At 41.3% G+C, this 17852-nt stretch overlaps 1 long non-coding RNA gene across 7 annotated transcripts; it reads left to right on the forward strand.

The window, feature by feature from the left end:
- The first annotated feature begins 8280 nt into the window (after positions 1-8280).
- Positions 8281-16592, forward strand: LOC139793710 (uncharacterized). Of its 7 annotated transcripts, none has more exons than XR_011724734.1 (5): positions 8301-8375; positions 14012-14106; positions 14974-15092; positions 15628-15733; positions 16506-16592. It is a non-coding gene; the product is annotated as an uncharacterized lncRNA (long non-coding RNA). The 7 variants fall into 7 exon arrangements; XR_011724739.1 differs by having other exon boundaries at positions 8302-8375; positions 15009-15092; XR_011724733.1 differs by lacking the exon at positions 14012-14106 and having other exon boundaries at positions 8281-8375.
- The last annotated feature ends 1260 nt before the right edge of the window (positions 16593-17852 follow it).

A 17852-nucleotide genomic window follows, 5' to 3' on the forward strand; every position in this document is an offset into this window, starting at 1 on the left:
GTTCTGGGCTGTGAATAGAGTACCCATACCTTCTCTGTCCCACCATCCTACCTTGTATTTTCTTAGCCTCTCTCCCCATTTTACTGACACAGATTTCCCCGGAAAATCTTGGGCCATGTTGCTTGTGGCCATGGTGGGTTTTTTTCCAGTCCAAATCTGCTTATCCAGTTTCGGAGTGCCTTGTGTTGTGGTATTGCACAGAACACTGTGACACTGGGCCCTTCTTGGTTGGTCTTTGGACCTCGCCATAAAAAACAGAATTGAAAACCATGAACTATTAATTAGCTGCCCTGCCTACCTTCCTTCTTTTCATTTCATCCAGGTTATTTGGTGTTCTGTACATCCTTCCACAAAGCATGAGCACCAAATACTTTGTCATTATTCACTATTGCTCTTATGAGCTCTTCTTAGCTGAAGAGAGACACACAGGGGCAAGATAGGACATTCCCATGTGACATTATGAGCCCTACATGGGTGTAGTACAGGAAACAAAAATATTGGTAAATCCACCTGCAGTCTGCAGAGTCCGGTGGAAAGCAGCCCAAAACAGCACCAATGTAAGTTCTACAACAGTGTGTGGTGTAGGAGGTACCTTGTACAGATGTGAGTTCTGATTCCAAAGCAAAATAAGCCCAGTAGTGCAGTGACATGAACTTTAGCTTCCCAACAGGATTTTTTACACTGGTCATGGCAGTATGCTATGATTCTGGTGCTCAAATTAGCACATTGAGTACTATTTCTAATACATCTTCAGAAAAAATATTCCTAAAATAGCTTCCTGTTTATCTGTGATGCTAAGAATTTGGGGAAGTGAAGAAAACAAAGCACACAGTTAATGTGTTTAATTGTGCTAGTGAAGTGGAAATGAGAAGCATCAGCTCACTGAGGAGAGACTCCCATTGCTAGCTTCCTTTTCTCTCTGCATCTTTAAATCCAGATTGTAACTGAAAGTGATTCAATTATTTCTATAGCCCTCATGCTGAGAGATCTCGCCATTCACTGCTAACAATGGTGTTGGTTGATGAGAAATTCAACATGAGCTAGAAATGTCTGCCTGCAGCCCAGAAAGTCAGCCATGTCCTGGGCTGCATCAAAAGAAGTGTGGTCAGAAGGTCAAGGAAGGTGACTCTCCTTTATTCTGCCCTGGTGAGGCCCCATCTGAAGTACTGTGTCCAGTTCTGGAGCCCCTGACACAAGAATCATAGAATCATAGAATTGGCTGGGTTGGAAGGGACCTCAGAGATCATCAAGTCCAACCCTTGATCCACTATCGCTGCGGTTACCAGACCATGGCACTGAGTGCCACATCCAGTCTCTTTTTAAATATCTCCAGGGATGGAAAATCCACTACTTCCCTGGGCAGCCCATTCCAGTGTTTGATCACCCTCTCTGTAAAGAAATTCTTTCTAATGTCCAACCTAAACCTCCCCCGGCACAACTTGAGACCGTGCCCTCTTGTCTTGCTGAGGGTTGCCTGGGAAAAGAGACCAACCCCCCCCTGGCTACACCCTCCTTTCAGGGAGTTGTAGAGAGTGATGAGGTCTCCTCTGAGCCTCCTCTTCTCCAGGCTGAACAGCCCCAGCTCCCTCAGCCTCTCCTCATAGGATCTATGCTGGAGTCCTTTCACCAGCCTGGTTGCCCTCCTTTGGACCTGCTCCAGGACCTCGATATCCTTCCTAAACTGAGGGGCCCAGAACTGGACACAGTACTCAAGGTGTGGCCTCACCAGCGAAGAACACAGAGACGATGGAGTGAGTCCAGAAGAGGGCCACAAAAAATGATCAGAGGGCTGAAGTACCTCTCTTATGAAGACAGACTGAGAGATGGGATTGTTCAGCCTGAAGAAAACAAAGCCTTTCAGAAAGGTCTTACAGTGGCCTCCCAGTACCTGAAGGGGCTTAGAGGTAAGCTGGAGAGTGACTTTATGAGGACAAGGACACAATGGTTTCAAGCTGGAAGAGGGTAGTTTAAAGTTCAACATGAGGAAGAAATTCTTTACTATGAGAGTGGTGAGATGGTGGCCCAGGCAAATTATGGATGCCCCCTCCCTGGAGGTGTTCAAGGCCAGGTTGAAAGGAGCTTTGAGCAACCCACTCTAGTGGAAGGTGTTCCTGCCATGGCAGGGGGACTGCAACTAGATGACCTTTAAAGTCCCTTTCAACCCAAACCATTCTGTGATTCTCTGTACCATTGCCACAATTAAAAGTGCAGATAAAGCAACAACTGTTGGGTGTCCACTCCAGATTTTCCTTATGCCTTTCACTTTGTCTGAAACTATTTTGCCATTAATTTCACTTAAGAGGAAAGATTTCACTCTGCTCAGTGAGCTGACTATAAAATAATGAATTCTGTATCAAAAGCTATCTCCATTTAATTTTCAAACTCAGTTTCCTCTAGACAATTTACTGGCATCTGAGCTCATGCCATTCCCACACCTAAGTTTATCCTCATATGAACCTGATTTCAGTTGTGGACCAGAGATCTCTCCTAGGTTAGGAATTAATCTCACCAATTAATCTGGTGAGAAGTTCTAGTATTATCTTCTGTTAAGTATCTTTGTTGAAGTATTTTTTCTGCGAAATGTCTTGTTTCAGATTCAGAGGCAGCTTGCACATGCTGTTTTATAGGTAAAAGGGTAAATTCATTCAGTCTTTATGTGGCATTGGCAAAAGAAGCCATGAGTGTTGCCATGGGAGTCTGAGGTATGCGTGTAATTCAGAATGTAACACTGCAGAAATATCTGACCTGGCTTTAAAAAGGTAGTTGATGATAAATCTGTGTTGGTGTGACACTCCCTTTTGTCAGATTCATCCCAGTTTTAGAAGCTGTAGCATTTCCAGTGCTTCATTTGTATCCTCCAGAGCTTTTCAGTGTCGGTCTTGGACCAGGAAGACCAAGGCTGGACACAACATCCCAGGTGTGACCTGACAGGTGCTAAGTGGGGTGGAATAATCACCCAAGTGACCTGCTGGATGATGCAGCCAAAGATAAGATTTCCTTTCAATGCAGCGAGGGTGCACTGCTGGCACATGTTAAGGCTGCAGCCCTCCCAGACATGCATTCCCATACCCACCCCCTGCTTTATGGGATTATCCTTCCTTGTAGGAGGTCAGTGGATGAAAAGAGGCAAGTTCTGAGATATGCAGAGCTTGAGTTGGCAGGCCTCTTGCCATCTCATGCTGCAGAAATGACACTCCTGCCATCACTTGTTTCTGCCAGGGTGAAGCAGCAAGGCAAGCATTCCCAAACACCAAACTCAGCTTCTGAAGTACAAGGTTGGGAGAGATCAAACTAGGCAGGCTCAGGTAAATCCACCCCTACTTATCCACACCAAGCTGTGATGTAAATTGAGATGAAAATTCCTGCTCTTATCTCTTAAAGAAATTCATAATATCACATTTAGTTAAAAAAAAAAAAACACAAAACAACAAAAACCAAACATAACCCCACAGCAATTTATCAAAATAAAGCACTATGCTGCAGGAATTTCTGCAATTGAATAAGAAGAAAATGCAAGGAACAATCTGGGGCAGCTTGTTAATACAGTCACTTTATTTAATCTAGCTTTGAAAGGTATTCTGATACTTCATGAAAATCAGCTGGATGTTATGACAGTATTATCATTATATGAATCTATACATACCAGTAACAAGACTCCAACTATTTTATCCAGATTTTTGGTATTGCTAACTTTTTTTGCTTATAAAATCTCAAGTAGAATCTGCTTCAAAAGCATTGCTTTTGAATAATGTCTGACTTTCACAGAGTTCTCTTAGAAAGATGAGTCTGGTTTTGGCTAACCACCTAAAGAGAAGTAGATACCCTTTTGTTTTGGTCTAAACAGAATACTCAAAGGAGTGGAGCCTTTCCATGGGTGCTAAGAACACTGAGAAAATTTAAGCTCTCATGTAGTTGGGTGCTCCTGGACAAGAGCAAGTATATGGATGATTATTGTGGAGTATCTGGTGTCCTTCAAACCTGCAGCGTAGTTTTTACTGCTGCAGGTTGTTTTTGAGTTTCAGCTGATAATGCTGTCACAAAGATGAGAATTGCTGTGGTACAGTTCAAAGTGGAAGGTGAAAAGCCAGTTCTGCTACTTTCTGCCGGCTCAGGAGGAGGGGCATGGACATGTGGGCTCACAACAGGTGGAGAAACAATGCTGCCACTGCTGCTACAGAGAGATGAAAAAGATGCACCTGATACATGATCACACAGAAGAGTCCAAACATAACATCTCTGCATAATTACCTGAATGATGTACACCTACATGGGTGTGCATTTGGCGATGTGCCACTTCTGCTGGTGCACCTTCTGATCACTTGCCTCTGTCCTCCAGTCACATCTCTATCTCATCATATTTATCTGTATCACACAGCTCATGCTTTTCTTTTCCCTGACCCCTGAGAGACACTCATCTACTCTTTCTGTCTGACAAGGGAAAGCTCTGTAACATCAGTAAAATGAAAAAAAACTAACATCGACCAGGATTCCTTTGTTGCCTGCCTAATGGCCTCCTGCACACACTGAGCAACAAGGAGAACAGGGATGTAAAATTCAGTATTGGAGCAGATAACCAGTGACTAAGACAGCCATCCAAAGCCCATCAAGAAGCGGACACTAAGCCATTCACCAGCTGAGCTTGCGTGTCTGACAGCATCAAGGAAGGTGTCTAAAGCACCAAAGTGAAGGCAGAGCTAGAAATCCTTTAATTATCAGGAGAACTTGTGATCCTCAGGTTTTGAGGTGATTTTGAAAAATATACTCCTCATGAAAGGGTACCAAAGTCTATGAGAAAGCTAGTTGAAGAACAATAGGCATTCCCCTATTAATTTTTGCTTAAGGGTAGATTGTCAAAATCAACAACACTGTTCTTGTCTTTGTGTTTTACATTTTCTTCTAACAAATTAATTTTCAGAAAGGATTATGAAAGTGTGGATGCTATTGTAAAAGGAGTCCAGGTGTCCTTCTGGCAACACTGACTCCCAAAATGCACTTTTAACCACCTTTTACTTTGCTTCCACAAATTTCACAAAATCTGACATTCGCGACTGCTGCAGTGGACTCAAAACAAGAGGCACTTTCAACTTCCATCCTATAACATCTCCTTCCATCTTTGTTTTAAGATTACCTCCCAGCAGGAACTGTTAAGCTCCATCCAGATCCACAGCCTTCTCATTTGAGGGGTAAAATTCCCCCTTCTGCATGTCTGCTTCAGCACCTCTGCTGAGGACCTTTGCAGCATTTACATGTGGACCCTCCAGCAGTGTGGCAGAAGTCTCACCTCGCTCTGTAAAGCTCAATTTTTCAGAGAATTGCTGCTGAGGAACTGCAGCTGCAACTCAGCCCTTTCTGCTTTCTGAAAAGTCAGCCACTGCCCACAGACCACAGACAACAGACAAATGTATTTGGACCGATTTTTACAATCTCATGTACTGAGTCTACCAATGTTGATGTATTTAGATGTTTTATTTATTCTTGCCCTGTCCAATACATCGTAAACATTTCCAGTTCTTTCAAAGTTTATCTGCTTGTTAGCAGTTACAGGTGCAAGAAAGAACAAGAAATAATTGTCCTGAAAGTGAATAAAAACTATGTAGGAATAGGCCTTTATAATCCTGCATGTGGACATACAGATACATGTGTTTCTCTCCTGTGGTACAAAGGCCTCTCAGCCTCTCAGTAGCACTTTCTCAGATAACATCTGAGAGGTGAATATATTGATCTGAGAGCTCCTTCAGGAACTTACCTCATGATGCAGCAGTAAAATATATTTAGTAATCCTGAAGCAGGGCAGCCTGCAGGGCTGAATGCTTTCTGGTACTCCTGAAATGCTTCTGTCTTGTTATCAAACAGTAGTTTTCCAAAGAAATGTGAGTACCTGCTCTGCATGTGGTTTTAGTACCCTATAGTCTTTTTATACATGGAAAGTATTGACTCAGTCTTTTCATAAATAAAGAGCAAAGGGCATGTGAAAAAAAGGAAGTTTTGGAAGTGATTTGCTCCAAGGTTATCATGATTACCTTCATTATACACTGTTGGCTATATTCTTAATTGTATCCAATTTATACATCTGCTATCAGAAATCTGGCAGAGAAACAAAGGTACCCAGAAAGGCTACTATTTCTTCACCCTCTTTAATTTCAAGATGTTTTTCTCTCTCAATGGTGCTCAGAATAGCTGTGAAGGGTGGCCATGCAAGATATAGCAGGATAAACTTATTTCTCTTCAATAGTCTGGAGAAACATTCTCAGGAGTTTCAGTATGAATAATAAAGGTGTTCAGAATAAGGTTATTCTCTTTCTTTCAAATTAAGGGGATATGCTTGGGGAATTTTAAATGTAAAAGCTCATTAAAAGTTGTGTTCTATCCCTATGTTAAGATTCTACAAGATAAAAAGCAAGAGCTGGAGAAAATATAGTACTGTCCCTTGCAGTTTTTAACTGCTCTTTGTAGGGTTTAATAAGGAAACTACTGCTCCAATTACTGGTTGAGCTTAGAAAATATTCTTGTAAGATTTTAGTGATCTGCAGTTTAAAACTTGCAATCAATTCAGTACAAAAAAGGACTTCTCATCAAATAAAAAGTGCAGCAATATTTTCCACTGAATACACCCGAATGCAAAAAATGAAAAAGTGTTAGATTCATCTCAACTGTGTAATAGCCTACTAGTCCTATATTATAGGTTGTGAAGGTAAGGCATGAAAGAGTTCAGATGATTTCTTCAAAGTCCCTTAGCAAGTCTGCTCCTGAATCAGAATTAGGCTGCTTTTCTCCTAATGTTGTGTTTTATGCTTTAACCTGTTGGCTATATTTTGCCTTTCAGCAAGAGGAAGGCTTCCAGAGCTAAGCTATTCATATTAATTTGTGAAATTCAGTAACCTCACTGTTGCCTCAAGCCAAAAGCAGCTGAAAGTTATTAAGGAGCTGCTCATCCTCAGCATTTTCATGTGGCATTGAATATCCCCGAGACTTTGCTTTTTAGAACAATAAAGTTTGCACTTTCCCTGGAAATGTAACTTTTTCCACAGATCTTAAAGAGTTATCTAGTTGCAGAGTCCTAGGATAATACAGGATATGGACTTCTGCAGGTCATCTCTTTAAAATTGTCACTCAAAGCAGGGCCAGTTTACACCAGGTAGCTCAGTCTTTGTTTCAACGGAGTCTTAGTATCTCCAGGAATGGAGATCTCATCAACTATGGGCCCTTGTTCCAGTGTTTTATCACCCTCATAGTGAAAATATTTTTTTCCTAACATCTAACTGGAATTTCCCATTTGACACCTTATATCCAGTGTGTCTTCTCTTATAGCTGTGTACCTCTGAGAAGCATCCATCTTTTTCTATTGCCTCTCACGTGGTATTAGGAGACGGTGATTTGTCTGTGCTTTTGGTAATGCAACTCAAGATGTGGTTGGCTGCCTTGGCTGCCAGACCCCATGGTCAGCTTCTCTACTGATTGGTCCTTTTCTGCAATCTTGTTTTCTCAACAGACAACATTCAGGCCATACAGTTTCATGGGTTTATTCACTCCCAGATGCAGGGCTTTGTGTTTGACTTTGCTGACTTTCATGAGGTTCCTGTCAGCCAATTTTTCCAACATATCCCAATCCCCCTGAATGCCCTTGATCCCTGACATTGATTGTACCAGCCACCTTCCCTGAGGCATCACCCTCAAACTGGCTGAGGGTGGATGCCATCTCATCATAATACAGATACCAATTACATTGACTTCAATATCAGATGAAAAACACTGCTAGCAGCTGGTCTCCAGCCAACCCTCATACCATTGCTTCAAAACTCCTGAACCTAGTTGGCCAGCCAATTTTCCACCCAACTTGCTGCCATCCACCCAGGATATATCTTGCCCATTTGGCTATAAAGATACTATGAAAAATTATGTCAATTGCCTTGCTAGAGTCCAAATATAAAACATCCACTGCTCCCTCCTTCATAGACCCAGGCATAACATCACAGAAGGCATTCAGACTGGTCAGGAAGGATTTTCCCTCAGTGATTTTCCTTTCCTGTATGTTCCAAACCCTCTCATTTTTTATGACCTAAACAGATTCTTTGACCCAGAAAGATTTGTCCCATGACCGATTCCCATAGCATTCCAAAGATGATTGAGAGTATCCTTGTAATAGCATCAGCAGCTTTCAGCAACCTTGGGTGAACATCAGATCCCATGAATTGGACCATGTGAGACTCTGGTTGTGAGCAGTCAACACATTGTTGTCCACTGATAAAGCTGTAGATGAGGCTAACATCAGACGTGGAACCTGCCCATCCTGCCTAGTGCTTGCATCACAAGGGCTGGAATCAACAACTTCCCAGGCCTGATCTCTGCATTCACAGACATGTCCATCCTCCTGCCAGGTAAGCAGTAAGAAATGCAGCAGTAAGGCAACACTTGTTGCTTATCTACTTGGTTTTGAAAGAAATTTGTTCTGATGGCTTGAACATGCCTATCAATAGATAACACCAGACAACCAAAGCCTTCAACCACCTTCTTAACCACCTTCCCACCAAGGGAAAACTGCCTCATGCATTCTGTTACTTCTGGAGAAACGGAGCAGAACTATACAAAGTTTCCTACCAACTACAGAACCACAGAGAGAAAAAAATTTGAGCAAATATGTAGTCAATACACCATTTAACTTTCATGGCTTTTCTATTTGCTGTCCAGTTCTTTTTGCTTGCATGCAAAGGGAGTCTCACAACATAGCAAGGTGAGGATTAAAGTGTAGTAATGGAGGGAAACAAAACAAGGAAAGGGCGGGGGGGAGGAGTGCAGTTGAGAAGACAAGGTCATTGTCACCAGAAGAAATGACCACACTTCCTGACTACCTATGTCTTTTATTCTCTTTCCTGTCTTTCTTCTTCTTCTCTTTTTACTTTCTTTTTTTTTTCTTGATCTTTCAGGTGAGAAATATTTGACTCTCTTTCAGGTCAACAGTAGTAATCTTCAAAGGATGAAAAGTGTATGAACATGATAACATATTCTCTTAGTTCCTACATGGCTGGAGGAAGTTATTATGATCAGAACAAAGTCAGAGCTTGGCAATTCCCACTTGAGTTATTGTGACCTTTCTCTAGCATTCAGAAATTTTATATTAATGGGCCAGAAGTTCAACCAAATATCTGGTCTATGTGCTACATCACATCATAGACTACAAAACCCTTTCAACCTGCTATTATAAATGTCTGATGCATTGTGAAGAAGCAAGTATGAGCAACATCAAAATGCTGCTGGACACAAATGGCTTAAGCCAGCAAGTCTTCAGCCAAGTGTTGTTTCCTATCCTGTGCAATTCAGCTTCTCTGTGAGAACTACAGTTGGATATGATGAAAATGGGAGCTGTAAACATATAACCTTGGTGTGTAGCTGAGGACAGGTCAGAGGACAACTCTTCTTTGCTTCTAAGTATCTCTTAGAGCAATGAAGAGAAAGATAGTGGATAAGCCCTTGAGACACAAAAACACATTGCACAATGTGACTTTTGTCATTCCAGGAATATTGTGCAAGTGAGTGATACAGTATGGTCTAGATTGATGAAGGCTGCAAGGAGACTGAAGGGTTCAAGTGTGAAGATGTCACTCCACCTTACAAGAAGGTGTCTTCACTAATTTGTACAATACACTTGACTGGAGATACTCAGCAAACACGGTAGATACTTGTTTGCACTGAGTTTTTACCATTTTCTCAGAAGTTTTTCCCTTGGAATCAAAGTTTAGCGATAACAATTAAGGTCTCTGATCATGTGTAGCCTATTTGCACACTGAAAAGATTATTGAATTTCTTCAGAAAAGCCAGTTAGGGCACAGTTAATTTTTTTTTTAGCTGACCTCTACCATCCAGAAGAGGCTGTTCTCTGATCCAGGGATCTGTTTTACAAACATCTCTTGTATCTTCCATGAGACAGTAGACCAGCAGGCAGTGGTCAAGAGCAGCTGCTGAAGCCTTGAGTTATCCATCTTGGCAGGGAATTCTCTGGAGGGTTTATCTTTGCTGTAGTGAAGGATAACATGTTTTTTTTTCTGCAATGCCTGAAAAACAAAATTGGTTGGTTGCACTGTGCAGAAAATAAAATAGAAAGCATCCTGTACTTCTGCTATTGTGGTTGGCTGTGTTTGGGAACAAGTTCGTCCATGGGCAGACAGAACTGGTTTAGAGGCAACAACAATCTATATTCTGCCATGTGGGTTTTCCAGTGCAGTTTATCAGTGAGCCGTGGTCAGAAAGGAGAGAGAAGTGGCTTAGATGCAAAAAAGGTAGATTAGAAACCAATCCTAGATCCTAGAAACCTATCAGATTAAGAGATGGATTTTTACATTTTACAATACGTCAACTCCTTTGCTACAAAGTCTGTGATTTACTTTTGCAAAACAAACTGAAATGCAAGGAACTCCAAGGATTTCTGAATTGGAGGGACCCTTTGTCTGTCTCCTCTCCTGGACAAGCACAGAAGTGCTGGTCTGCTGGGGGGGCTCCCAGCCCCAAGCATCGGGACATGGATATAGGAACTGTCTGAGATGAAAAACTAACCCAGTTCAGATACTGACATGTGGTTGCCACAGTTGACAAATCTGGCTTAAAAAACAGAACAAACAAACATAATAAGAACCAAAACCCTAACAAACACGCCCCTCTCCCCTAACCCCCAGCTCAAAAAAAAAAAAAAAAAAAAAAAGACAACAACAACAAAAAAACCCCAACACAAAACAACAGGAAAAACAAACCTTTCCAGCCACACATTAGACAAACTTATGTACTTTAAGCACCATGTCTCATAAATCAAGATGCAGGCATCCACTATATGAACCTTCATAGTAAACACCCTTCTCTGAGCAAACAGACTTTGAAATACGAGAGGATTTTTTTAAAATTCCATGGAATAAACAAGGAAATCAGACTTCAAAAACCCATGAAGAATGCAGAGCAGCAGTGAAATCAGATGTGAGACTTTTTAACCCCCCCCCCCCAAGCAAGAAATTTCTGGATAAATAGCTATTCAACTGCCCAAATAGGGCAGGTGCCAGTCTGTACAGAAGAGTCAAAACCCTTTCCTTGTTCTAGCAAGATCCTCAGCATCTGGTGATCAGAATATGTCATCTTCCTCTGGTAGACAGGAGAGCTGTCTTGTGAGCAATTGCAAGCAGAAGCCCACAGTTTCACGGAGTGAAGTAAAGGGTCTGAAAAGTTCCACTGATGTCTCAAAGAAGGAAGATAACTGTAATGTGTGAAGGAGTACAATCAAAGAAAAAAAGAAATTAGAAGGCATGAAGTCACGCATATGATCCCACTGAGGCTGCAAAATCAGGCTCTGAGAAGTCGGTGAATGAGGAAATTTGGGCTAAAGGAAGCCAACTCTGTCTAGGTGACTTTCAGAGCCAGATTCCTCCATATGGGAGATGGGATTTCCAATTTGTTAAAAGATGGAAGGATGGAGAGGGGGAGAGGGCTGAGACTACAGCTTCCAGCAAACTGTTAGGGCTATCCTGATATGTCTGGGATGCTCAGGCTGAAGGCTGTGCCTCCCCTTGTTTCCTGAGCTACACTATTTTGGTGACATTTATAGGAGATCTGATGAATGAGAAGACCAAGCTGATACTTTCTCTTGAGTCAGCTGGACACTGAACCTTAACATATTTCATCTGAGCTATAGCTGCTAAAATAGGAATAATTATGGATGTTCTCACAGGCTGTGTTTTATATATTTCTGAGAGATGATCACTGCCTGACAGAGCTCACAGTCTGAGCTGGAAGTTAAGGTAGAGCTTCTTGAGGCAATAGTTCTTGTTTCAAATTGAACCAAACCAATATCCTCCTAATTACCTGGGCCTCCTATCTCAGCCCCTATACCATTACTGCTTAAGTCAGTGACCTTCTGTACTACCTTGCCTGTGGGCAAAGTGTCTTAAGGCTTCAGTCCCACTACTTTATAGTCAAGACATGGCTTCTTCTTTGAAGGCTGGATGTCTTTTCCATCTCTAGATCATTGTAGGATTCTCCTACAGAATTACGTGTTATAATCAATAAATTCCTCAATTTATTTAGGTTAGGATGTCTCTGTAGCTAGTCTAGATACAATTGTACAGTATAAGGTATCATGGTTAGCAAGTACTAGGATGTGGTTCATTTCCTGAGCCTACTCATAGTTTACGCCCATGTGGGAGTATATCTGACTTCACAAATGTGTATCACGTCTAGTCACTATCTTCAGCTCTATCTGTGCAACCTTGCAAATAACATCCTGGCTTTTCTGCTGTCCCCTGCTCAGTTAATCCATCTGTCACTCAAAGGCACTTTTTAGTGGGCCTGCTGTGATTCATACTAAAAATCTCAGGACTCATGTGATGTCAAAAAATATTTAGTGTTCAGGTTCCACTGAGACTGCCTCAAGGGAGGAGAAATGCTCCCTATTTGGCTTTTAATATATAGTCCATTTGTTTACTAAAACATTTGACTGATGGTCACTGAAGTGCTGGCATGCTGTCTTTGCTGCTTGATAGGAGTTAACACAAAGAAACCCAACACATTTTCAGTCACTGCTATGTTACTAGTGATTATTGTTAGTGTTTCAAGGCCCCATCTGCATCTGTTTTCTCCTTTGAGGAAAGTCCAGGGCATCTTTTTGTTAGCTAGAGCTTCTAATTGAGTAGATTAATGATTTGATTACCATTATATAAGGCCCCATTTTAAAAGCACACAGTTAACTTTAAGCACCAATATCCTTATTCAAGTCAGTCATTATTCCTTTGCTTAAGTGCTTTGTTGAACTGGGTCCTGAATATGAAGCAGCACTGTGTTACCAAAGTAATTGCTTCTCTGTCCCAGGAGCTTAGCTGCTTCACTGACAGAACCAACAGAGGGAAATTATATACACTTATAATTAATAGTGCCACTGATGTGATGGGTACCTGAGAGAATGTCCATCAGAAAAAAAGGGACCTCAAAGCAAACTAGGAAACTGGGCAGGGACACTGCTGTGGCAGGGACACTGATAAATCTCTTTTGGTTGGGAATAAAAATGAGTCTTGGAGAAGCACAAAGTCAAGATGCTGAGTAGTGCCTGTTAACTAAGAAATTGTAAGCTTATGCCACTTCACTGTACCTAAGGGCCTTGGATGTGGTAGACACATTGGGAACCACATTTGGAAAAGAGTTAATCTTTGGTCTTCTGCAGTCAGGGAGTGTGACTCTCTGATATCAGCTTTTACTTTCTGCATCAGATTTTCCTTAATTTCCTTCTAATTTTACTGTATTTTGTTTCTGGCTTGGTCCAACTTTCTGGCAGTGTGCAAGTAAGTCTGGGTGGAAGAATGAAGGGAAGGTGTAGAAGAGGCTTCTGGGGGTTTTTTTATGAGTTGTTGCAAGGTTTTTCTCTCTGCTTGCTTGGTCTAGGCTGGTGAATTTTTGTGGAAAACTGCAGGGACAACACAAGTGTTTCTCAGAGCCCTCTGATCCTTCATTCCTTCCACTCCACAGTGGAAGTATTTACAGGGTAATTCAGAAGACAAACTTCTGTAAAACTTCTGTAAAAATCTAAGGCTGTTTCCCTGCCTAGATAGCCAAATAGAGAAGGCTCAAGGCACATTAAGTGACTTAAATAATGTGGCTTTTAGAGAGAGGAGAGGGTGTAGGACACTGTCTTCCCTGGGAGCACAATGTGTGTAGATCAGGTGGTATTATCCCACATCATTTTAGAGATCATATCTAAGACTATAATGTTGTGAGAATCCTCTTTAATTTTTTCTGTCATGTTCTCTATTTAGTATAAATTTGTTTTGTAATCATAGGATGGTTTTGGTTGGAAAAAATCTTTGAGATCACCAAGCCCAACTGTTAACACTACCAAGTCCACACCACATCATGTTCCTAAGCACCACAGCTACACATCTTTTAAATACCTCCAGGTTTATGGCAGAGTTATTTACACTGCCAGACTGAAATGCCCCTTTTTCCTCTAGCACCATGCCTACACCTGCATCTCTTGCCCCTCACCTCATAGATATTCCTGCTCACGTGGATTGAGCTGAGGCATTTTGGTGATGTGTCCAGCTGCCCAGCCACCAGTTCTGCCCACAGACCCTCAAGAGGCTGCAAGTTGCATGCACAGCAGCAGCCAAGCAGTTGCAGCACTTAGAAGGGCAGATGTCCAAGATATGTCCCTCCTTTTATATCTGTCAACCTTGCCATAAATGCCAGAGAAAGAATTCAATCTGCTGTATAAATAGGATGGCAGAGCTATCTGTGGGAAATTCCTTCAAAATCTCCCTTCCTGCAGACTCTGTTGGCCTGCATAGAATTTCAGCAGAGCTTTTTGTGCCTGAGATCAAGAAAAGAATAAGCAAAACAAATCACCAACCAAAAAATAGCATCATGGCCTCACCCAGTACTTCCTTTTGCTAAGCAGGGGCCAAGTGAGCTGCTGTAGCCTCCTCCATCCCTCCCACAGGACATGGGTACATAGTCCTGTGCCTGTGGGATCCTCCTAGCCAAAGCCTGGATGGGGACTGTTTTTTCTGGCCAAGTCTCCTATATCTTGAATGATGGCCTGGATCTTATTTTTGCCCAGATACCCCCTGGCTAAAAATACAGATAAACTCAGCAGCTATATTACTAAAATTAAAATTAGACCTACCACATCTTTTAAAAAAATAAATATCCAAGGGGACTTTCGTTTGCCTTTTACAGTTTTGCAGCAGTCAAATATTCTATGAAATAAAAGGTATTGCTCTTTTAGGAATTAGTTTGAGGATAGATTTTCTCCCAGCCTGTCTCAAAATCTGCAAAAAAATCTGGTTTTCCAAAAACATAAGAAGTAACCCACTGTGAGGTCTGCAGACATGAAGAATTTGGGAGAGCAAACTATATGGCCCACCTGAGCATCTCATTTCATCTCTATAGGAGATGGGACATGACACAGTGTTTAGTGCAAAACAGCAGATTTTCTGTGCTATGTTATTGTAGGAAGACACCTTTTTCAGCTGCTACTTTATCTACAGTGTGAAGACAGATCTCAGCAAGATGGTTTCCAAACTTTCTGATGAAGACAAGCAGACCTTAAGTGAACACAGGCACTTCAAGAGGTGAGTTCAGCCTGACCAGGTTCCCTTGTTATTGTGTCTCCTAGAAGAAGCAGAAAACAAACTATTTCTGGAGTATTTCACATAATAAGGTTACAAGGTGGACATTTTCTGGTTTCAGATAGACCTCAGCAAAAGTACCAGCACTTCACGTCTCAGTCAAAACTCACTAGGAAAACACAATTTTCTTCCAAGATTGTGTCTGCTTCCTTTTTCTTGTTAGACTAAAATAATTGTGGGATAAAGTTGTTTCCTATATATTTTGGTGCAGCAAGTCAGGCAATGAAGAAGTGCAATAAATGAGTGCAATAAAATAATGTAATAAAATGTTTTGGGGAGCTCATAAAAACCTTCCATTGGGCAATAGTGCAATTACATTTTTATTTCATAAAAACATGGAAGGAGAAAAGAAATGCAAAAGGAGTAAGGTGAAGTTTGAATTTAGGTTTAAATGCACTCACTCCTGCCTTGCCTATTTCCATGCAATCAGAACAATGGCCCAGGATGTGATCATTCACCTGACACTGTAATTCTGTAGTTTTCAGACATCATCTATGCCCTTAAGAACTGAGACGAGATGGAAAGATGATGCAGACTTCACTTCTGCAACAGACAAGAAAAAGCTGGAGTGGCAGATGAAAGAGGTAGGATGGTGGCTGCTCAGGGATCTGCAGTCAAGGGCCTGCAACCACCTTGCAGTGGCACCCGCAGCTGATTCATGATAAGACCATGGGCAAATAGCTTGCGTTCCCTTAGTCTCACTGCAGTCAGCAGAGTTTTTCTGGGTGATTAAAAATGGTTTTCACCCTCTGTTTCATGTGCTTTTAGGCAGAGACAGGGAGAGAGCATGTATACAATCACAGACTAAAACATGTACCAACAGCATCACAGTAAAAGAAAATTTGTGGTCAGGCGATACTTTACTACTTTTTCTACTGTAGCTAATTTCAAAGAAGGAAAAAAACCTAGGTTTTACTTATGTACTTTCCAAATACTGTGAGCTTCCTGAAAATTAAAAACAACAAGAAAATATGGCCAAAATATATTTTACAGTACTTGAGGACTTACCTTGAAAACAGCTTTCATCTTTCCAGTATTCTTAAATGACACTTAGTGTTATCTTATTATTTCAGGCATGTGTTGAAAATTGTTTTGTCCTTGATGGGAAGCATAACTAAAATGGCTCTTTCTGTCAAAACACATCTTTGAAAATTTTTACATTTTTGTGCCAGTCTGTTTCATAACTATGCCTCACAGAGAAACTTTCTGTCATCTTGCACAGAAACACTCAAGTCTGAAGAATCAAGAACCCTTGTATAAGGAGAATGGAGGAAAACCCCCTATTCCCTACTTATTCTTAAGGAAATGCATTTTATTTTATTTTTTTAATGGTTTATATTTTTTTTTAATTTTCAGATTACTACGTGCCATTACTATGGGTTGCCTAGGCATCAACAGGCTTTGTGTTTAGAGAATAGATGTCATTCAAAGGCAAGTAGTTAAATAGTAACATATCCTGCTATTAATGATTTGATAAAATCTGTAATACACACACTTTACACATTTTGACTTGATGCACAGAAATGTCCAGACACCCCCAACTTCCCAAGGACTCATTAACTTGAGCAAGATTATATTTTCTGTGGAAGATTGCTGGTAAAAGACACAGGTGCTAAAGCAAGAACAAACCTGTGGTATACAGAGTCACTAACCAGGGGTAATGTTTGGTATTCCAGGTACTTTACAAGCTTAAGGAAAAACACAGTTCCTCATCTAATACTTTTCAGTTTAGACACAGTTTAGAACACTTGAGAGCAGAACTGCTGGTGTTGGTAAAAACCAGCAAGAGAACCTTTTTTTTCCCCTTCATCTGGCTCTTCCACTGCTTCCTGCATATAAATGCAGTAAAGGTTGGGCCTGAACTTACAAGGAGATGTGTACACACACAATTCCTCGCTGTCTTGCTTTTAAAAATAAAACAAAATGAAAATAACTGGTGCAGGAAGGATGTGATATATTAATTTCTGATAGGAATAAACCCAAATGGCATGGTTAGCATTAAGAATGCCTGTGGGTAGGTACTGAGACATGCAAAGCTAAAAAGATGACTTGTGTTTTATCTCCCACCTTGCCAGCCCCATGACTTCTCCCTCTGCCTCACACACTCCTAATCCTTTTTCTGTCACAGATATATTTGCAGGAGCTGATAAACACCTTGGAAGAAATGGGCAAGAAACTTATGAAGGTATCTCTATGCCCTTGTGAAGAGTGTAAGAGTAGGCTGTAAGATTATTAAAAATAGATCATAAGTTTGGACTTGCCCCAGAGCAATGAAGACCACTTCAAGGTAACTGATGTCTAACTCTGCTCAGATGCAGGCACACCAAAGATTTTGCTGGCTGTTGCTGGCATGACAAAAATCCCCTATCATTGCTGTCTCTGAGTGCAGGAACGGCCTGTACACAGGCTTTTGGGTGAGTCAGAGTGACCGTGAGGCATGGTCCAAAGCAGACCACAAATTATTTGCTCTTCAAGTGTGAAGCTATCCATGAAGACATGGTCCACCTTTCTTTTACAAATATCAGCCAGTTACAGACCAGTTTTCAAGTGCATGGTTTCCTATTATCTTTTTTGGGGGCGAGGGAGGGGATAATAATGACCTCATGCCAGCAGGCTTTCTTCTCCTATATTACCATAGGAGCAAATGCAAGCATGTGGGTAAATGATGCTTTGCTTTGTCCCTCCAATGTAAAGGGTCCCAGG

Source organism: Heliangelus exortis, chromosome 2 (assembly GCF_036169615.1).
Source record: "Heliangelus exortis chromosome 2, bHelExo1.hap1, whole genome shotgun sequence".
Lineage (NCBI taxonomy): Eukaryota > Metazoa > Chordata > Aves > Apodiformes > Trochilidae > Heliangelus > Heliangelus exortis.